Here is a 15,260-nt window from a genome sequence, read left to right as displayed (position 1 = left end):
GAAAAAAATTAGAGGGAAAGTGAGTTGGGAAACAGGAGTAATGAATGTTTCAGAGGGTAAGAATAATGATACAAAAACAAACAACAAACAAACATGGTGCCTTAAAACTGAAAACTGCCTTGCGAGTCATTTAGGACAAGCTAGCACTCCTGTAGGAATACCTTCTACAGTGTCCTTTGGCATAGTGGCACCCAATATCTGCTTTGATGCTTCTAGTGATACAACTTCACAAAGGAGTTCTCTTCCCCATGTACCTCTCTTCCATAAATCAAAGGATCCCATCTTTAGAGATGGAAAGGTGCTTAGGCTCATCTAGCCCCACCATTTTATTTTATAGATAAGGGAGAATAGGCCAAAAGATATTGCCCATGTTGACACAGTTAAGAAATGGCAGAATTAGGATTCAAATCCATGTCCTCTGATTCCAACTCCACTGCTCTTTTTAGTGCCTCATAAAGTCTCTCTCTCTCCTCTCTCAAAATTTCCTAGATCTGTTTATCTTTCTTCTTTGTCTCTATCACGCTACACTTTGTATTTTACTTTTATTGTGCACATGCCATATCTCCTCCTAGTTGACTGTCAGTTCCTTGAGGTAAAAAATTGTCATTTTCCATCTTTGTGTCTTCTAAATGAATGTTTGTTCAACTGATTTGAAGTAGGGAATTTTCCCTTACATCGATCCCAACTATTCCACTTCTTGATCATGACAGCCTTTTTAATACCAGAAGAAAGCTATCATGCCTTGACTTAGTCTTCTCTAAGAACAACCTCCTTTCCTTCAGATATTCCTCATATGGCATGGAAAACTTCTAAATTCCCTTATCCATTCTTTCAACAAATATTTAGTGGATGCCTAACACATATACATACATACATATAATGCATATATATGGCACTACAAATGCATATATATATACACACACACACATAATGCATATATATAAAACACTATAAGCAATACAAAGAGAATCAATGCACAGTTCCTGCCTTTATGGAGTCTGTTATTTTTGAGTCATTTTTCAGTCCTGTCTGACTCTTTGTTACCCCATCTGGAGTGGTTTGCCATTTCCTTCTCCAGCTCATTTTTACAGATGAGGGAATTGAGGCAAAGAAAATTAAATGACTTGCCCAGCGTCATACAGCCAAGTAAAGTGTCTGAGGTCAGATTTAAACTCACTAAGATAAGTGTTCCTGACTCCAGGCCTGGCACTCTATCCACCAAGCCACCTTCCTGCTCCCATGGAGTTTATTATTAACCATATTAGCTGTCTTTCTCTGGACGTACTTCTGTATGTCTCTCTTAAAATGTGACACACTGATTTCAACAAAATACAGTAAGGACATCACCTCTATTTTCCCCAAACACTAAAATTTTATTAATGCACTTTAAATTTGTGTTACCTTATTATCAGCTACTGACTGATTCATAAAGTACTGACTCATAGTCAGCTTATGGCCACCTACACTCCCTAGATCTTTTTCATATAAACTAAGCCCAAATCACATCTTTCCCTGAATTTGTACAATTGATTTCTTAAGCCTAAATGCAGGGATTTACACTTATCCCCAATATTGGTTTTAGAATTGGTTCCTGATTATCTAGATAATTTCTAATTTTGACTGTAGGCTACCATATTCATGATCTCTCCTTTTGTGTTATTTGAAAATCTGATAAACATGATTAGTGTCTTTATCTAAATCACTGAACAGGACAGGCCAAGAGCTGTGTGGTCCACCACTAGAAACCCACTTCAAGGCCTGCAACAGCTGTTAGCCCAATGAATTGTAACTTTACCCTAGCCACATTTCTGCATGTTAAACACATTCTTACTACAAGTGAGAGACGGAGGAAAGGTTAAGTAAAGGAAAAGAAATGAGGAAGAAGTAAACCATTTTATATGACACCATTTTACATGATTGCATTTTTTCAAGTTCCCTCTTTTAAAAATGTAGGTTGGTTTAATGATAGGTGAATGAGACTTCAAAGAAATTAAGGTAGGATAATTCTTCTTGTGAGGGCCTATGCTTTTGAGAGTTGCAGACCTGGGACTAAAACTGGATTTGGCATCAGAAGACCTGGGTTCAGTTCAAGACTCTGCTATATACTACCCTGTGTGACCTCTAGCAAGTGAATTCACCTCTCTGGACCTGTTTCTTCCCTGTAAAATTGTCCCTAAGGTTCCTACCAGTTCTAAATCCTGTGATTCTCACCAAAGAGCCTTGGAGCACGACTTTTTCCTGGTAAGTAGCCTCAGGAGAAAATGGAAGTGAAAGTCTTCCTCCAACAAGTTAGCAGTTAATCTCCTGATTGTTTACCAACTTCATAGTGATAATGGAAAGAACCAAAAAGAGAAATGAAAAAAGGGTAAATTTAATGAGCAAGCTGGGCCCCAGAGGGAAAAAAAATTCTCCCTCCTAAAATGCACCCCTCTTTTGTCTGTGCAAAGGTGATGGAGTATAGGTATGGAACACTGAAACTGTCACAGTTGATGTATTGGTTAGGTTTTTTTTTGAGCTGCTCCACACACTCTCCCAAGCCCACTACCCCCCAAATCTTTGTTATAAGGGTTGTTTTTCTGGGTAGAGCAGGATGGGGATGGGGATGGGGGAAGAAGACAAATACAGAAATAAAAGTGAGGTAAAAACAAAAGATCAATTAAAATGTGAAATGTTTTCAAAATTATTGATCAATTGTGTAGGCCCCTCCCTCTTACAGTGTTTAGAGGATCTCAAGTACAATTCATTTAACTAGCAAAGTACTGGCAAATTTCTATTTACTGCTCAACCAAGCACAGTTAGCAGGAGAAAGTTACAGTGACCCCCCCAAAAAAAAATTCTGTCACAGAAGTATTAACTAACAAGTTATTTTTCACTGGGCATAGTGGTACATACATTCAATCCTAGCTACCAGGGAGGGTGAGGTTGGTGGATCTCCTAAGTTCAGGAGTTCTGATCTGCAGTAGGTTAAGACAATTGGGTATCCACACTGTATGGCACAGATATGGTAAGTCCCTGGGGGGTGGGGAGACTGCCAGGTTGCCTAAGGAAAAATGGAGGTGGGGAAAGAAACAAAGCAGGTCAAAACTTCCATGAAGAGTAGTAATGAGATCAGGCCCACAAGTAGCCACTACACTTCAAATCTAGGTGAGATAGGGAGACCCATTCTTTGAAAGAAAGAAGAAAAGTTATTTTTTAAACAGATCACTTAATTGATTTCAAATATTTTTTGTTCATCAAATACTATACAAACTAGTAATTATGGCTGTGATGTTCAACCACAACTGTGACACTCTACTAGTAATGTTTACTTAGAATAAGTGAGAATATAGCTCTTTTTATTTTTTTAGGGACATGAAAATCCACTCTGGGATTTTAAATTAAGAAAAGACTGTCAGCAGAAGAATAACATAAGAAAATCTCAGTCTGACATACATAATCTTTGCCAAATTCCTAATAACAATAAAGTTCTAGAATATTTAGTCTTACCATTTATTGTGCTGATATTAAAACATGTTACCAGCTGTGACTTTTTCCATACTAAATCCATTCCAGATTAATGATTAAACTTAGTAGACTGCATAAGTGTGATTTAATGATACGATTTTAGATATATAGAGAGCCATTACTAGGGTTGGGCCAACTTTGCCCCTGGGAGCTAAAATTCAGAGAGGTTGATGACAACACTTTCTTGCCCTTTAGAAGCATAGAAACTAAAGAGTTTAGAAACATCATCATCATCAAGAATAATTAGTTAAAATAAGAAGCTACCTTTTAGACTTTTCCTCTGCTTGCCAGCCATATCCTAGATATGCTCCTTCCAGACCTAGCCCTGTTACCCTTCCTGCAGCGTACAAAGGTCTCTGCTACCTCTACTTCCCCAATTTTGCTCCTTTTTGCAGTGGGTGTGGTATTTTTGCACCACTTTCTCCAGGCACAAAATTGCTAGGTACAGCTCTGGGTGCGCATATATCTGGTATAGAAAACTACATAAGATGTAATGGAAAGAATATTAAACTAAAAGTTGGGAGATGCCTATGAACTATAAATATGATGTTGGCCAAATAAATTCACTTTCTGGGCCCCAGTTTCTTATTTGTAATAATAAGAGATTATAATATATTATACTACATTGTAATATAACATAATCTATTATAACATGATATATAACATATTACATCATAAATTTATATTATATTACATATAATCATTGGACTGGCTGACCTCTAAATTACCTTCTAACTATAAAATTCTAACCATATATCTTCCAGTGCATAAGTTAAAACTTTGTAGTTCTTAAACACCAAGTGTATTAATAATGTAGATTATTTAATTACCACTTCAATAACTTTTGGAATTTTTCTCTAAAATGAAGGCCCTATTGATATATATAGGCAGATTAACCAACCAGCTAACCATGACATTGAACAAAACTTGACAGATGCATATGTGCATCCTATGACTGTTCTAGAGACCTATCCAGGGTGTATGTGATGGTCAAGAGACCGGTACAAACTAGCACCATGGCCTTGCACGTGTTAGTTGCTCATACCTCTCACTGTCTCTTGGACTTCCTCATCTGTAAAATGAGGTTGCAGTACGAGACCATCTCTAAAGTCTCTTCCAGCTCTGACACTCTAAGTGGCAAATTTTACTGTCCACTCCTTTTGTCAGGATGTAAATGAATCGGACAAAGAAGAACCCAACTACTGATAGGATTGCTATCAATAATTGATATTAAATGGTCCTGCCATACTAAATGTGACACAAACATGACTTAAAATAACACTCAACCCTATTCAATTACACAGATTGTGTCAGTCATACAATGTATTGTGCTAGGCAAAACTGAGGATATGAAGGGATAAAATGACACAGTCCCTGCCTTCTAAGAGCACAATTTAGTAGGAGACAGATGATAAGAGGGAGGCAGCTAGGTGGTACAGTGGATAGAGCATGGGGCCTGGAATCAGGAAGACCTGAGATCAAATCTGGCCTCAGACACTTACTAGCTTCATGTCCCTGGGCAACTCACTTCTCAGGTTCCTCCTCTGTAAAATGAGCTGGAGAAGGAAATGGCAAACCACTCCAGTATTTTTGCCAAGAAAATACCAAAAGATGTCACAAAGAGTTAGACATGACTGAAAAACTACTAAACAGCTACAGGCGACAAAATCACAAATAACTATACTATATGGTACAAAATTATTAAATGCAGTGTTAAAATCCAAGCAGAACCACTGGAGAGATTCTAGAAGAAAAAGATTTTCTTTATTCTGGGGAAATCAGAAAGGCATCAAAGAGGAGGAATTAGCACTGAACTTGGACCTTGAAGAAGCATTTTGATAGGGTGGATATGGACAGGGGAGAATGTTTGGGGGAATGGAGACTGGACAGCATGTGCAGCTTTAGGAAGAGGACAGTGGGCAATACAAGAACAGGGAAATAGTCTGTACAGAACACCATTGTTTGTCCTTTGTTCCTGAGGAGGACCATGACATCAGGAAGCTGATGCCATGACTTGCAAGTGAATTGGATTTAAGTGAGGAAGGGCTGTGCAAAGTCACCAGCCTCAAAGGCTCACAGGCTCCTCAGGAGCTACACAGTCCACTGGTGAGATATAAATAAGAATGACTAACGATAGCCCCGGATATAGTACCCAGGACACAGTACTCAAAGGTAAGTACCATGAAATTAGTCTGGAAAAGTAAGTTCAAACCATATTATGGAGGGCCTTAAATGTCAGGATAAGTAGTTTTATTTTCTTCATTAGATAATGGGAGAATTAGTGAAATTATTAATCAGAGGAGTGACATGGACAAATCTATACCTTAAGAAGATTACTTTGGCAGAGATGTGAAGGGCAGATTTTAGAAATGGAGGAAACTGCAGGCTAGGAGATCAATAAGGCTTGCTTCATGATTCAGGTGTGAGATAACGAGGGCTTGAACCAAAGTGATCGAATTAGAAGTGGAAAGTAGAGGATAGATACCACAAGTATTTTGAAGGTAGAATTGATGGAACTTGGCAACTAATTGGAAGTATGAGTTGGTAGACAGTGGAGTCAAAGGTATATTTAGTACATAAAAGAAGAAGGACCTGAACTCATCTTTCAAATTCAGAACATTTTCTGCAGCCCTACACTGCCTTCATGTTCCGAAGTCCCAAGGCTGGGTAGCTAGGAAGGTAGTTATGCCATCAAGGGAATCCAGGAGTATAGGCATATTTTGGAGGGGAGATGAATTCTATTTTGGACAAACCGAATATAAATTGTTAGCAAGATATCAAGTAGGGATGTCTAAGAGGCAGTTGAAAGAAGTCACTGAAACTCATAGAAGAGGTTCAAGTAGACAAGTAAATTTGGGATGGCAATTTAAACCATGAGATTGGATGAGATTGCCAAACCTAATGTTAATGAACTGCTGCTGGGCGTATGGGGCTGGAACTCCCACTTCCTAAATAACCCTTCTGCTACAGTGGGAATATTCACTCCCTCTCCCTAAATGGCCCCTCTGCTATAGGCCCAGGCACCCTGTCTGATTGTGCTCAGTCTTAAGGGAGCCTTGCTAATAAAGGGAGAGGTTGGGTGCCTTTTTCTCAAATTCTTTGGTTCTTCACATCCCTTATACCAGAGCCCCATGGAAAAATTACATATAGCTTAGATGTTTAATTATGTCTAGGGTTTTCCCCAAAAAAAGGGAAGAGCAGAAAGATACATCAAAAATCAGTTAATCAATATGCAATTTTAAGCACCCACTATGTTCCATCTGCATGGCATTAAACTAAGTGCTGTGGATACAAAGAAAGGCAAAAGACAGACCCTTCCCTCAAGGAGGTCACAATCTAATGTAGAAAACAAGAAAACAAATATGTACACACAAGCTACATATAGGATAAATAGGGAATAATTAACAGAGGGAAGGTACTAGATTTAAGGGAGGATTAAAAAAGGCTTCCTGTAGAAGGTGAGGTTTTAGTTGGAACTTGAAGGAAGCCAGGGAAGCCAGGAGGCAGAGATGAGAAGGGAGAGCCTTGCAAGGATGGCAACAACCACAGAACGTGCCCAGAGCTGAGAGATGCAGTGTCTTATTAATGGAATGGAAAGGAGGCCAGTGCTATTGGAGTGAAGACGACATGAGGATGTAAGGTGTAAGAAAACTGGAAAGGTGGGGAGGGAGGGCTATGAAGAGCTTTGAACATCAAATTGAGGATTTTATTTTTCTATATGAAAGGGAGCCACCTCCATGTGAGTGCTTGCCTTGTGTGAGTTCTCTGTGAAAGGGTCTTTCAGGCAAACATATATTTGATATTCAAACAATGTGGCCAGCCCATTGGAGTCAGCCTCGCTCTCTCTTCCAGAGTCATCACATCCAATGGCAAGGTAAAAGTCAGGATGACTGGCAGTTGGTCAGGATGCAGTGGATGACCTTGACTTCTCTGATGTCTAACCAAGCTCTAAGAGCTACATGGCACCTGTTTCAGCCACCTTCATTGCTATTGGAACAAACTGTTCTTATCTACCCAGGTGAAAGTCTTCACATGCTTTGGGTAGACCCCCCGCCAAAAATCACTGTCAGGTTTCAGGCCCCTCAGTTACCTTCAACCTAATTTAGCCCATCTGCCAAGATGGTTTACCAGGGTGTGGCCGCTGAGCAAGCTACAGCTTCTTGGAGCCACATGTGAGAGTTAGGTGGCAGGCGGATACCAAAGGTGGAAAGTAGCCCTGAAAAGGGCTCAGCAGCCTTCACACCAGAGGTACTAGTCTTCCTTGGACCCCCAATAACCCCCGTACAGGTAGTAAGAGACAAGGGAAGGATTTGAACTAAGTCCCCCATGCCTGGAATGCATTTCCATCTTATCTCTGACTTTCAGAATCCTACCCATAATTCAAGGCTCAGCTCATTTAGCACCTCCTGCTTGAAGCCTCTTATTTTCCCAGATCCTCCTTAAATTTTCATAGATTACTTTTTACTGGATCTCTCTTCTACCTTATCACATCCTGCCACTTTTTTTTTTATATGTCATTGCCCAACATTAGATATAAGGTATTGATAGCATGAATTGTATCATTGCTTGGTGTCTTGGAAATGGAATCAAAAAAGGTTTTAGCTTACTAAGAAGGAAAAGAAAACCAAGCATTTTCACCAAACTAGGTATCATAGAAAGGCCACAACAAAGAAAAACGTATTACTGAAAAGGCATCCAGAAATTGACAGAAAAGGAAATCCAAGAAAAGAACCATCAGTAAAATCAATGGCCTAAAATGCCTCTACACAGATGCCCAGAGTTTAGGTAGCAAGATAAACCAGCAGTTATACACCAAGGAGGCCAATTTGACCTCATAAGCATCACTGAAAATTGGTGGTATAAGATCCATGTGTGGAGTGGCAGAGCCAAGGGGGCAGAGACAAGATGGTGAACAAAAGGCATCAACTCACCTGAGCTCTCCCTAAAACTCCTTCAAACACCTTTAAATAATGCCATAAAATAATTCCTGGAGTGGCAGAACACACAAAAGGACAGGGTGAAATAATTTTCCAGCGAAAGACAACAGAAGGTTGCCAAGAAAGGTCACACCTGGATGAGAGTGCAGCAAAGTTTAGTGCAGGCCATGCCCGCACAAATCAGGCCCAGAAAACCCTGAGAAGGCTTTAGGAGGTACTGAATCAGCAGTAGCAGCACCTGTGGCTGCTTCCAGAGCTCTCAGCCCAAAGACTGTAAGGGCATAGAATAACTAGTCAGAAGAAGATTACAGGGATGTCTTTGCTGGCAATGAGGGCAAGACTCAGTTGCTTTGCCCATACTCAGATCTTGGTCATAGTCCTGGGTGGCCGTCCCAGGGCAAGGAGGAGCACTAGCACACCAAAGCTTGTGGCCACAGTGGAGCCACAGGGACCTTCCTCATAGTTCCAGGACAGAAAAAAGTGCTTGTGGCCACAGAGCACAGGCCAAGAGAGCAGTAAACACACCTCCCCTTAGATCACACCACCTTGGAGAACTAAAAACTTGCAAATACCTAGAAATATCTCTGAAAATAGCCACACAAAACCCCTGAACCTTGGGACAGTGTGCCCTCCACTCTGGAAGAAGACTTTTACTTTAACAAAGAGTTAGGAGTCAAATAACAGGCTGGGAAAATGAGCAAATAACAGAAAAAAATTCTGACCACAGAAAGTTACCATGGTTACAAGGAAAATCAAAACACACACTCAGAAGATAAAAAGTTTAAACTCCTATATCCAAAGCCTCCAAGAAAAATACGAAGAGCTCAAAAAGGATTTTGAAAAAGAAATAAGAGAGGGAGGGGAAAATTGGGAAGACAAATGAGAATGATGCAAGAAAATCATCAAAAACAAGTCGACAGCTTGGTAAAGGAGACACAAAAAAATACTGAAGAAAATAATACATTAACAAACAGACTAGGTCAAATGGTAAAAGAGGTCCAAAAAGCCAATGAGGAGAAAAATACCTTAAAAAGCAGAATTGGCCAAACGGAAAAAGAGGCACAAAAATTCAATGAAGAAAAAAACTCCTAAAAAAGTAGAATTGGCCAAATGGAAAGTGAGGTACAAAAGCTCACTGAAGAAAATAATTCCTCAAAAATTAGAATTGAGCAAATGGAAGCTAATGACTGTATGAGAAATCAAGAAACAATAAAACAAGACCAAAAGAATGAAAAATAGAAGACAATGTAAAATATCTCATTGAAAAAACAACTGGCCTAGAAAATAGATCCAGGAGAGATAATTTTAAAATTATTAGCTTCTGTGAAATCCATGATCAAAAAAATAGCCTAAACATCATCTTTCAAAAATCATCAAGGAAAACTGCCCTGATATTTTAGAACCAGAGAGTAAAATGGAAATTGAAAGAATATACTAATCACCTCCTGAAAGATCTCCTAAAATAAAAACTCCAAGGAACACTATAGCTAAATTTCAGAGCTCCTGAGTCAAGGAGAAAATATTGCAAGCAGCCAGAAAAAAAAAAAAAAAAAACAAGCAACAATTCAAGTACAGTGGAGCCACAGCCAGGATAATACAAGAAAAAGCAGTTCTACATTAAAGGATCAGAGGGCTTGGAATATGATTCCAGAGAGCAAAGGAGCTAGGATTTCAACCAAGAATCACCTATCCAGCAAAACTGAATATAATCTTTCAGGAAGGAAATGGATATTCAATGAAATGGAGCCCTTTCAAGCATTCTCGATGAAAAGACCAGAGCTGAATAGAAAATTTTGCTTACAAATAGAAGACTCAGGAGAAGCATAAAGTGGTAAATAAGAAAGGGAAATAATAAAGACTTAATAAGATTAAACTGTTTACATTCCTACATGGGAAGATGATACTTGTAACTCATAAGAACTTTCTCATTATTAGGGCAATTAGAAGGAGTATATATAGACAGAGTGCACAGGTGTGAGTCGAAAATGAAAGGATGATATCTAAAACAAGTAAAATTAAGGGGTGAGAGAGAAATGTACTGGGAGAAAGGGAGCAGTAGAATGGGGAAAATTATCTCATAAAAAAGCCAAGAAAAAGCTTTTACGATGGAGGGGAAGAGGATGGAGATGAGGGACAGTGAGTGAATCTTACTCTCATCAGAACTTGCTCAAAGACGGACTAACACGTGCACTCAATTGGGTATAGAAATTTATCTTACCCTACAGGAAAGTAGGAGGGGAAAAGGAAAAGTGAAGTAAGGGAGGTGGTGATAGAAGGGAAGTCAGACTGGGTGAGGGGTAGTCAGAAGCAAAACACTTTTGAGGAGGGATAGGCTAAAAGGAGAGAGAAAACAAAATATATGTGGTGTGAGGATAGGACGGGGGAGAATACAGTTAGTAATAGTAACTGTGAAAAAAACTGAAGCAACTTTCTCTGGTAAAGACCTCATTTCTCAAATTTATAAAACTAAGAGCCATTACCCAATTGATAAATGATCAAAAGATATGAACAGTTTTCAGATGAAATAATCAAAGCTATCTATAGCCACATGAAAAAATACTCTAACTCATCACTGATTGGAGAAATGCAAATTTAAATAATCTGAGGTACTACCTCATACCTATTAGATTGGCTAATAGGACAGAAAAGTAAAATGACAAATGTTGGAGGGGACAGGGGGAAAATGAGACATTAATGCACTGCTGGTAGAGTTGTGAACTGATTCAACCATTCTGTAGAACAATTTAGAACTAAATCCAAACTATGTAAACCCTTTGACCTAGCAATACCACTATTAGGTCTGTATCCTCAAAGAGATTTTTTTTAAAAAAAGGAAAAGGACATATATGTACAAAAATATTTATAGCAGCTCTTTTCTGGTGGCAAAGAATTTGACATTGAGGGGATGCCCATTAATTGAGGAATGGCTGAACAAGTTATGGTATGTGATTATGATGGAATACTATTGTACTATAAGAAACGATGAGCAGGATGCTCTCAGAAAAAATTGGAAAGACTTACGTGAGCATCACGATGCAAAGTGCAATGTACTATGCAGAAAGTAACAGCAATATTGTAAGATGATCAGCAGTGAATGACTTAGCCATTCTCAGCAACACAATGACCCAAGACAACTTGAAAGGACTTATGATGAAAAATGCTATTCATCCCCACACAAAGAACTGATGGTATCTGAATACAGATTGAAACATACTTTTTTTTAAACTTTGTTTTTCTTGAGGTTTTTTCTTCAGTATGTATTTTCTTTCACAACATGACTAATATGGAAATATGTTTTACATGACCACACATTCGATTACTTACCCTCCTGATGAGGGGAGTGGGGAAGGAGGAAGGGAGAGAATTTGGAGCTCAAAGTTTTCAAAATGAATATTAAAATTGTTTTTTACATATCATTGGGGGAAAATAAAATACTAAACAAAAAAAGATCCACATGTGGGTCTACAGTAGTATATCTTATTCAAAAGAAACAGACAAGTAAGGAGAAGGTAACAGAAGTCCAGGAATTAGAGAGAAGAAAAATGGTGGGTCACATTTGGTTGGAGCAAGCACTTTTGTTATTAGAATATACCACTGAACACCTAGACAAAAGGAGGAATTCATAAAACAGATCACAAGCCTGGAATAGAGGCATGATATAGCTGTGATAGAGGACTTCAATTATCCAGGCATCTGTTCAAGATCTCTCTGCCAAAAGCAGAAGCAGCCAATAATTTCTTGCCTTGGTTATAATTTCATCTTACAAAATATGGACAAACAAGAGGAATTCTATTCCGGATCTGATTCACACCAACGAGGAGAAAATGATGGATACATTTGGGGAGATGGGGGTGGGGAGGAGGGGACATTGGCCACTACAGTTTGCAATAGAACAAAAGAGAAAATCTGGGCAAAGGCTGAAGAGTACCACAGATTTTAAGAGATCATGTTTCAAAGGGTCCAGAAAAGGATATGTACAATCCTATGGATTTAAATCCTCAGAAGTCAGTCCAGGGGACATGAGAAATTCCCAAGAATGAATTTCTGCCCAAAGAGATCATAAAAATGAGAAAAGGACCCACATGTACAAAAATATTTATAGCAGTTCTTTCTGTAGTGACAAAGAATTGGAAATGGAAAGGATACCCATCAGTTGGGAATGGCTGAAGAAGTTGTGGTATGTGAATGTAATGGAATACTATTGTGCAATAAGAAATGATGAGCAGGCAGATTTCAGAAAAAAACCTAGAAAGACTTGTATGGACTGATGCTGAGTGAAGTGAGCAGAACCAGGAGAACACTGTGCACAGTAACAGCCACATTGTGCAATCATTAACTTTGGTAGACTTAGCTCTTCTTAGCAATGCAAGGATCTAAGACATCTCCAAAAGACTCATGATGGAAAATGCTATCCACATCCAGAGAAAGAACTGTGGAGTCTGAATACAGACTCTTTTTCTTCTGTTTTGTTTCATTTCTTCTTTCTTATGGTTCCTCCGATTGGTTCTAATTCTTCTTTACAACATGACTATTGTGAAAATAAGTTTAATGAGAACGTATATGTAGAGCCTACATCAGATTGCACACCATCTTGGGGAGGGAGATGGACAGGGAGGGTGACAAAACTTAAAATTCAAAAGCTTACAGAAGTGAATGTTGAAAACTAAAAATAAATTAATTTAAAAAAAGAATAAATTTCTGAATACACAAAAGAAAATAATTCTAATACAGAAAAAATGTCAGCGTTATCTAAAAAATCCAATGTGGATTCATGTAGAACTCACAGATCAACTTAGATTTTTAAAAGCATATGTACAGAAGATGAAAACAAAGGGACGTGACAGAGGATTCACATTAAGTGTGTCTGAGTTTGTAAGAATAGTGTCAAGAGTGTTAAAACCTAGAATGAGCTGTGACTGGTAAGAATAACTCAGAACAACAAAAGAGTGGATTTTCTATTTTTTTTTCCTGAATTTGGGGTAAGAGAAGGAAAAGAAAATGGATAGTACTACTTCATAAGGCAGATAAGACAACAAAAATTGACAACAGAAAAAAGTCAGAGCAATTTAATTCATGGTTTCCTTCTGTTTTCTCTATGAAGAAAAATAACTTTGCACTAGGAGAAAAAAAGAACAAAACTGACTAGTAGGTAGCTGATACTTAAAACAAGTAAGAATATAGTAAGAGAACACTTGATGAATTTGAGTCACAGCTCAGATGAACTACATCTTGAGGTATGGATAAACTATTGTCAGGGTCATTTGAAAGATTGTGGGGCAGAAATATCACACACCTGAAGGAGGTATATTTTGTCTGGATTGTTAAAAAAACAAAAGGTCTGGAAACTATAAATTATAAACTCTAGACCAGTAAGCTCAATATCAAGCCCATGGAAAATTCTAGAGCATGCTCTTAAAGGCATGATTAATAAATATCTAGATAAGGGAGATCTGATCATAAAGAACCAGCATGGCTTCATCAAGAACAGTTCATGCTAGACTAACTACATTTTCATTTTTGCCAGTTTTACTAAATGAATATCAGGGGGGGAAAATACAGATAAAAATAAATCTAGGTAAACTTACCTATATTTGAACAAGCCTATCTCATGTCATTCTTGTGGAAAAGATGGAGAAGCATAAGCTATGTGCACAGGGATGTGCTGTTAAATGTTTAACAACCAGCTCTCCAAAAAATTTATATAGGACACACTTTTAAGTTTAATCAGCATTATTTACATTTTCTCCATCACTTTCTTAAGTCTAGACAAGCAACAAAATGATAAATCAAGCTTTGATTTATAGTGTTTGATGATTTTCAAGGTGTAAATGCTCACAATGAAAATTTAACAATCAACTCTTACAAGCCAGTCTGAGCTGGATCCAGCACACTCTTGGTTAAGCTTTTTACATTTAGGTGGATTTGGAATTTGTTGAAGAGCTGGACTCAAAGACTATTTATTAATTGTTCCATGTCAACTTGGAAGGAGGTCTTCATGCCTGACCCTGTGCTTACTTAACATTTTTTAACAATGAGAAGCCTTAATTCAAATTTTCAGATGACACGAAGTTAGAAGTTGTAGCTAATTCCCTAAGACAATATCCAAAAATATCCTGAGAGTCTGAAAAACAAGATGAAATTTAAAAGGTGTAAATGTACATTTGGGCACCAGAAATTGACTTTACAAGTACAAGGTGGAGAATGAATGGCTAGGAGGCAACTAGGTGGTGTAGTGGAGAGAGCACCGGCCCTGGAGTCAGGAGGACCTGAGTTCAAATCTGGCCTCAGATCAAATACTTGACACTTACTAGCTGTGTGACCCTGGGCAAGTCACTTAACCCCAACTGCCTAAAAATAAAAAAAAAAAAAGAACAAATGGTTAGATACTTGGCTGTTAATCTAAAAAAAATAAAAGATCTTAGGGTTTTAGTGGACCACATGTTCAATGTGACTCAGTAGTGCACTATGGCCACCGAAAATCAAATGCAATTTTGGGCTGCATTAGGATAGATGTAGTTTCCAGAAATAGAGAAGTGATGGTCTTCTACTCCACCCTGGTCAAATCACATTTGCAGTATCGTGTTCACTCTAGGCACCACATTTTCAAAAGGACATTGATAAACTAGAGAGTTTTTAGATATGGGAAACCAGGAGATTAAAGAGTCTTGAATCTATGCCACATGAGCATTCAACTAGAGGACAACATCTGTAGTTGAATGTAAATTCCTTGAGTACATGGATTTTCTCATTTATAAATTTACATTATCAGCACCCAGTACAGTGCCTGGCATGCAGCAGGCAGTTAATACATACTTTACT

At 38.3% G+C, this 15,260-nt stretch overlaps 1 long non-coding RNA gene across 8 annotated transcripts in view; it reads right to left on the bottom strand.

Moving 5' to 3' along the window:
* The window catches only part of LOC110208521 (uncharacterized), a 107,450-nt gene that overhangs the window by 2,736 nt on the left and 89,454 nt on the right, over positions 1–15,260 (bottom strand). The gene's annotated exons all lie outside the window — the stretch shown is intronic.

The sequence above is a fragment of the Phascolarctos cinereus genome, unplaced genomic scaffold, assembly GCF_003287225.1.
Source record: "Phascolarctos cinereus isolate Bilbo 61053 unplaced genomic scaffold, phaCin_HiC Scaffold_5;HRSCAF=322, whole genome shotgun sequence".
In the NCBI taxonomy this organism is placed as follows: Eukaryota; Metazoa; Chordata; class Mammalia; order Diprotodontia; family Phascolarctidae; genus Phascolarctos; species Phascolarctos cinereus.
This window is presented reverse-complemented; position numbering and strand designations above follow the sequence as displayed.